Genomic DNA, 8,091 nt, shown 5'->3' with positions numbered 1-8,091 from the left:
AGCAGATAACGTTTACTCCCCTCACGTACAAGAATGCAATGACGTGATTGCTCTTCCCCTAGCTCTGCGTGCACTTGCTACTTCTGTCCTTGGGAGACATTACAATCCAAGTTCAATCAGAATCGTTTAAACGATGCATAGTTATTGTCATAAAATGTGTTCTTATATTTTATTGACATTTTCAATGAAGTTGGAATGGGGACAATATTGTTTATTTATTATGGGCCAGATCTGGGGAACTGGCAATGTAATGGAATGGAAGCAATTGGGGAACCTTTTCCATTCCCCCAAGTTCTGTAGCCCTGTTTGAGTGGTTAATATATGCTGGCTAGTAATCCTTGCCTCTACCAAACTACTGATCGCAGTTTTTGGCCTCTTCCCTGTGCAGTATGGGGGGTCACTAAGAATTCCAGTATATACAATAATTACATTTTCTACCAGACTCAGCTTATAGGAAGGGAGTTCAAAACCATGAGAAAAGAAAGCCTAAGGGGATCTCACTTTCAATTGTTCCATTCATAAAGACCAAAAGCCAAAATATTCAGAACTGCAGGAAGCAAAGAGAAGAGAACTGTAGCTCCTCTTCCCTTCTACCTCTGACAGTCAACATTTTAAAATCTGACTGATTATCCACAATTCCACGGCACTGCAGAAAAATGTGTAGTTGTCCTTAGAGTGTTGCAGCAGGTCGGGCACCCGCGGGTTACCCACAAAAAAAGTAGGCACCCTGCGGAATGAGGGGAGGATATACAGGTGCGGGTATAGATGCGGGTCTCACCGAAATTTGCGGGTCAGGTTGCGGATAAGGCAGTTGTGGGTCTTGGTTGGGTAGCAGATCAAAGTGGGTAAATATGCGGGTTGCAGTTCAGGTCGCGGGCTGCGGGTTGCAGGTTTGGGTCCGGGTCTTAGAAATTGGTTTCTCGCAGGACTCTAGGCCCTACCACATAGGCAGTGTATTGGACAAACCACCTAAACAAATCTGAGCATGTATGACCCAGTGCAGATAGTGGGAAAAGCAACTATTTGGTTCTATGGCATCACATTTAAATTTTCAATAACCTTTTTTTTTGTTTTTCCCAGTAGTTACAACTTTTGAGTAACATTTGTTACTTTTATTACTTTATAGGTTTATTGCCTAATTATGCCAAAAATCCACAGTTCTGTGTGCTGTGTAATACCCTGTGGCTTCAGCTACACTCAGATTACTTGTTATATTGTACCACAGGAACAAACACACTATCTGCGATGTAGTCATCTCATCTTTATTGGAATCAAGTAATAAGCATGTTCTCTGGAAGCAGGTGAATCATCCCTGTTGCTGGGAAAGGTTGGCAAGGGTTCAGTTTGATATGCTCAGGAAATGGAAAAATGTAACACAGATACAGGACTTTTTCCAAATGAAATCCAACTTCAATGGAAAAAAATATATCATTTAAAAAAAAAAAAGAGATGTTGCTCCGTTGTTTAATCACATATCATTAATGTCCTAATCTAAAAGTACTTTTGGCATGACATAGACAGGGTTGTCCAGCTGGAGGCCCATGGCTCATTAAGAGGGTATGTTTAGCCACCAGCATGCCCAAGATCTTTCTGAGCAGAAACTAATTTATAACTGTAAATCAAGAAGGTCAACCAATTACAAATTATCTTAGAATATCATTAACTTCCTCTTTTATTTTTCTCCATTTACAGGTACTATTGCAAGCAAAGTCCCCTCATTGTGATTACTGCTGGACACCAATCAGGCAAAAATGGCAGTTTCATTTCACTAACTGAACATTTGTATTGCTAAACAACAGACTTGTCAGTCAAGTACAAGAGAAGGTAAGTCATTGAACTGAGACAAATGACTATGCTTGGCTGTTATGGGTAAGGAATATTGCTGAATATTAAAGGTAGCAGGTTTGACCTCTGATCTAAAACCTAAAAAAGCCAAAGCAGACGGGATGAGGTGGGAGAAGAGGGAATGTCTATGTTTATATTCTAAATAATAAAATTTGGTGGTGAGGTAAAATCATGTGCTTCAGATAAGAAAAAAGTTATTAATAACTGTATGATTAACAAGTAATTATAATGTGCCATCTTATTCTTTGGTGCTATACAATAGAACGGTGTATATATGAACAATACAGATACAAATACTGACAGATACAAGGCAAAGAGAGCCCTGATCATTAAGAGCTTACAATCTAAACAACTGTTGCTCCTCCAAACTATTCATTTCAGTAGTTGCTTAATTTAGAGAATATCATTATTAGAATAAGAAGGATTTGTCATGTGATTTTATGACATAGCTTTACTGTTTAAACATTGACTGAAACAGCGCAGTGAGTTTATTTGGACAAATAATAATTAACCAATCACTGCTTAACTCCGGCTTGTGTATGCTGCGACACTTGTTCCCTGATAAGGAGCCTCATAATGAATGGAGATTATGTAGACACATCCCACTGTTACTCCTGGAACATTATTAATATCCTCTTATTTATATAGTGTTGACGTATTCAGCAGTGCGTTCCAGAGATTACACCTCGTTCATATCAGTCCCTGCTCCAGTGAAGCTTACAGTCAAAGGGGTGTGCAGGAGAGGGCAAAGCTACAGATAACATGAAATAAAGCCCAATACAATAGAAATAAATGCCAGTTATGTGAAGATTGTGAAGAGCAGCTCTTTTAGTTTAGTGGATGGATGTGGATCATAATCAAACAAATCATATGAATAGTATGAATGGCACGAAAGTGTATCATCAGCTGATATAGTATTATCTTACAGACTGCTAGCAGTAAATGCCAATGTTGCAGTTATGTGTTTCTGTAATTCCTGTGATCTTGGCTACCAGAATCATTTCCAGATCCCTTGTTTTTCCAAACTGCTGATTTGGATTCTACTGATTAAAGCTCTGTTTTAAGTGCCAATCGTTGGTGTGCTACCTCAACTGCCAAAGCAACTGAGCCAAAGACTAAATCATCTGGAGTTGTTTTTCCTACAGTTTTTGCGTATTACATTAATCTGCTATATGAATACTCACATTGCCCTCTGCAGGTATTATCCTACATATATACAGGTATAGGACCTGTTATCCAGAATGCTCGGGACCTGGGGTTTTCCGGATAATGAATATTTCTGTAATTTGAATCTGCATACCCTACGTATACTAGAAAATCATGTAAACATTAAATAAACCCAATAAGCTGATTTTTCTTCCAATAAGGATTAATTATATTTTAGTTTGGATCAAGTACAAGGACAGACATAATATCCAAGGCTATTGGGATACTAAACTCTATAGTTAGTATAGATATGGGTATATAGAATTTATGTGTAAAAACTATAGAGGGGTGTGTGTATGGATGCTGGGTTTTCATTTGGAGGGGTTGAACTTGATGGACTTTGTCTTTTTTCAACTCGATTTAACTACAGTATGTAACAATGTAAGGTACTGTTTTATTATTACAGAGAAAAAGGAAATCATTTTTTAAAAATGTGTATTGTTTGATTATAATGGAGATGGCCTTTCCATAATTCGGAGCTCTCTGGATAATGGGCCCTGTTTCCAATGGCTTAAAATAAAGACAAAGGGGCAAATTCACTAAAATTTGTAGTTGCACCAGCGTCCGCTTCGCCGCACTTCGCCAGGTGTATTTTCGCCAGCGCTACGCAAATTCACTAAAATCCGAAGTTGCACTCAGGGGAAGCGTAAGGTTGCGAAGTTGCACTAGCGTTAATTCACCAAGCAAAGCGAAGTTACGCTAGCGATGCTTAATTTGCATACGGTGCCAAATTGAAGTTACAATGGAGGTATATGTAGAATCACTATACAAGCCTGGGAAACCTTCAACCTACACACAGGGCCGGAACTAGGGGTAGGCAGGGTAGGCACGTGCCTAGGGCGCAAAGCTGGGCGGGCGCCAGGCACGTACCTGCTCTGTTGCCTACCCCATTGTCCAGTCCTGTCTCTCCCCGACTGCCGTGGATATTTTTCCATAATTGTGCTTCTGCGCATGCACGCGTAGTTTCGCGCATGCGCAGCAATCACTCAGCCGTGGCCGGCCAGGTTGCCTAGGGCGCCTGGCTGGGTTGGCCCGGCGCTGCCTACACATGTGCCCACTGTATAGTTAAGGTGCCATGAGTTAGGAAATGTAGGGGGGAAGGAGGGTAGCCCCAAAAAAAATTTCGATCTTTTTCAGCCCATCACCCATAAAAAAAGAAAAAACGCCAGCGTTTTTTTTAACTTTTTTTGAAACAATCCCTATCTACTCTATTGTACTTCGCCTGGTCTGAGGTGGCGAAGGAAGTCTGGCGTAAAAGGTAGTGTTCAGAAAAATGCGCGCGTCAGTGAATTTGCGTAGTTACGTCCATTGCACAAATTCACCAGGCGTAAGGGTGCTAATTTATGCCAGTGGCCGTTAGTGAATCGGCGAATTAACGAAAATGCGCTACGCTAGCGAATTAACGCTAGCGTTAGGTGCTTCGTCCTTTAGTGAATTTGCCTCAGAGTGTTAACCATCTCTTCTGTGTCCTTTTCAAGATACCTTTTAGGTAAGCTCCAAGATTTCTAGAGGATAAGAGAGGCTTGTGTTAAACAGGGGTAGGAAAAGGAAAACTGAACTTTTTCTTTATAGTTCAGCAAGTTTATAGTTCTTACTAAAGGCAACAATTCCTAATGGAAAATAAGGAGCGTTTGCATTTTAAGTATAATAGGAAATTTAGACAAAGGGCACAAGGGTTGTTATTCTTCTGATACACCAGCTGAGAAAAGTTGATCCACCATTGCCTTCCACCCCTCTACCTGTTTGCACTGACAGATGCAGGATGTGTCTGTTAGTGGATACACAGATGCTGTGGCAGCAAAAATGCCTAATTTAGAGTTTTCATGCTCAAATGAGCTAATAAGTAGATTGAGTGCAAACAGAAAAAGGGGCTGCATGGCAGCAGGTCAACTTTTCTCCACCAGCCTATCTATACCACCAGAGAAAACCACCCATATGCCATTAGCCTAACTAACAGATAAAGGTAGCAATTTAATTTAACTTTCAAGCATGCCTTCATAATCATCCCCAGGGTCTCACTGGGCCCTCTGCTTCCCCTATTGTAGAGCCCCAGCTTTCCATGGTATTAGGCAGATTCTTGAAAGCCAAGCCGCCATTAGTGATGGGCGAATTTGCGCTGTTTCGCCGAAAAATTCGTGAAATTCACGAAACGGCGAAAATTTTTTAGAAAATTGAAGTGAAAGAGGGGCACAGAAATGTACCACTAGCCTATGTGAATATAATGGCCTAAAGGTGCAACAATATAGCTAAACCAAATCATCTTGTATAATTACCAAAACACCATATTTGTAGCTATACGTGTTACCTGTATATCCAATTACATAATAAATACATTATTTAATTTTACTAGGAAGAGGTAAACCGAGATTTCTGTTCATTGAAGATTGCTACTTACAAAAAATATTGTCTGTGAGCATGTACTGAATATATTTTTAGTTATTGCAATTTGTCATTAAGCAAGTAATTATATTATAGTTAAATACAAGAGAGAGTGTCCCCTTTAATTTTATGCATATGTTATCAGTTATAATTGGTGCTTAATGATGTCATTTGTATCACATGACTTATAATAAATAATTTGGCCCCTGTTGTAAAATATGAGGATATTCAAAGTCTTCTCATAGTTGCATGAACTTTATAAAAGCCTTCGGCATGCATAGAGCACACTGAGTACATGTAACTGGCACTGCTAAAAAATCTAAGCTGGATATAACCAGGCCAGATTTGTGGCAAGGCCAGAATGGCCTGGGCCTAGGGTGGAAAAATGTAGAAGGAGTAAATCTGGGTCTGGACACAACTTGTAAAACCTGTGCACAACTTTAAAGGCCTGGATCACTACTACTATATAGATGCTGAACCTTTAGGTTGGTGCAGTAAGCTCAGTAGAGGTAATAAGGCATTTTTAGCCATATACATTTTTAGGGTTTAGCTATCCTTTAAATTTACTGCTTTACTAAATACCCTTGGAGTACTAATTGAATATATTAATATAGTAACTGAGCTCTAAGGATTATTTTTATGTATTATAGATGAGACATAAAAAAGTTTGTGAACATTACAAACATTGAAAAAAATGTGCTTTTTCCCCAAACAATGGCAAACATTTTGCTCTGCTATTGAGTTGAGATTCAGGCATGCTTCCTACGGCCAGGCTGCCAGGCTAAGTAACACTAATGTGAACACTTGACAGTGAGAACTTTTGTGGTCAGTGTGGAGTGGGTTTAGCAAGAGCTTATCCAGACGAATGCTTTATCCTGGGCTCCCCTGCAATTGAGCATTTCAAAACAGAACACAGCTGAGCGCACAGTTAAAGCACTGGTCTGGACAAGCCCATAGGGCTCTTACACACTGCTGTTTTTGGCCGCGCTCCCCTGTGTTGCGATTTCTTCCGTAATGCAACATGTTGCCTCCCAACCTGCGTTTGCCGCTTACATGTGTCTGTGTGAGTACAGCCCCCTTCAAAATAATTGACTGCGTTTACTCCTGCCACTATTATCGTACAAACGTGGCAAAAGTTTAAAAGACCAATTGGTTAGGCCAGACATTGGAAGCGCAAAGGGCCATAAACAACGGTTCTTACAAAATCCAAAATTCGGCACATTCCCGTGTTTACACTGTGTACAATGTAATTCTGTTATAAAGGGCAACTCATTCTTCCATCCTCACTCAGGTAAAAAATACCCAATAAGGAACTACTACACCTGTGAGTCAACATATGTGATTTATTTGTTAAAGTGCCCATGTGGTCTGCTTTATATAGGCGAAACCACACAAAAAATCCGTGACCGTATTTCTAAGCACAAATCCACTCTCCGTAGAGAAGTCACGGCACTGCCAGTCCCGGCACACTTTCATGCAGCTAGGCACTCTGTGAGCCAACTCAAATTTCAGATCATTGACTCTGTGGACGAACCAAGAAGGGGTGGAGATAGACTTATGATGCTCAAAAAGCTTGAAATGCAATGGATCCACAAGTTGGACACTATATGGCCCAGGGGTCTTAATAGGGAATACACACCTGCTATGTTTATGTTTCGGTAGGTGACTAAGTCCTTTACATACAGTCTGATATGGTGTGGAATTAAGAATCATGTAAAGACATATATGTATACTAATTTTTGTCTCTCTTTTTCTTTTCTTTTAAGGTTACTAGTATTAAACACACTGAGTGCTGACATCACCAACATACTAACATGTGTCTCAGGAAGGTGCTGAGTACAGTATGTGGAATGGGTCACTCTGGCGTCTCAGGTAAATACTATTTATAACCTTTATATTACAAGATTTTTTCAAGCATTTCTCAAAAATTTTTCAAAAGATTTTTTCAATATTTTTCAAAATAGTTTTTTCAAAAAAAAGATTTTTTCCAATATGCTCTACATCAATGATTTTAAAATGATTTTAATGTGTATTAACAGGTTTGTGATTCACTAAGGTTACCATTCACTTTGTTTATGATCACAATGAACTTTGGACTTTGAAGCTTCATGGACTTGGATCGCACTTTAAATGTTTTAATATGATCACCTGTGTAGTGATGTCACTTATTAGGAAGGGAAGGGAAGGGGAGGAGACTCTACCCACACCCCCTCCTCACACTTTAAAAGGTTGATTACATGATTGTTACACCAGGCTTGACAAAGGGCCCGAGTGGTCCGAAACGTTGCCCTTGTCTGTATGTATTTGGGTGAATAAACTTAAAACTTTTTTCAGCATTCAGTGTGCCACTGGAATTTCTTCTATGCGTTTACTCCTGCGGCTGAACGGAAGAAAGCGCAACACAGGGGAGCGCAGGCTTGCAGTATATTTCAGCATAATGAAAATACATCTGTGGTATTGGGGTCTCCAAGCAGTATAATGGTTACTCACCACACAGGGGAAGTGGCCCAGGTGCAACGAACCAATATGGAGCAGGCACTCAAGGAAGGCAAACTTCCACCAGGCAATAGTTCGAAGTGAAAAGAGTTTATTGTGTACACAGCCTGACGCGTTTCGTGTCATAAACACTTAGGGGCACATTTACTTAGCTCGAGTGAAGGA

The 8,091-nt window shown here is 40.0% G+C and overlaps 1 long non-coding RNA gene across 1 annotated transcript; it reads left to right on the top strand.

Annotated features, from left to right (window-relative positions):
* The first annotated feature begins 884 nt into the window (after positions 1 to 884).
* LOC108706053 lies at positions 885 to 7,741 on the top strand. Its single transcript, XR_001933981.2, has 3 exons — positions 885 to 1,824; positions 7,197 to 7,302; positions 7,470 to 7,741. It is a non-coding gene; the product is annotated as an uncharacterized LOC108706053 (long non-coding RNA).
* The last annotated feature ends 350 nt before the right edge of the window (positions 7,742 to 8,091 follow it).

Source organism: Xenopus laevis, chromosome 1S, assembly GCF_017654675.1.
Source record: "Xenopus laevis strain J_2021 chromosome 1S, Xenopus_laevis_v10.1, whole genome shotgun sequence".
Classification (NCBI taxonomy): Eukaryota; Metazoa; Chordata; class Amphibia; order Anura; family Pipidae; genus Xenopus; species Xenopus laevis.
The sequence above is the reverse complement of the archived record's forward strand: the minus strand, read 5'-3'. Positions and strand labels throughout refer to the sequence as shown.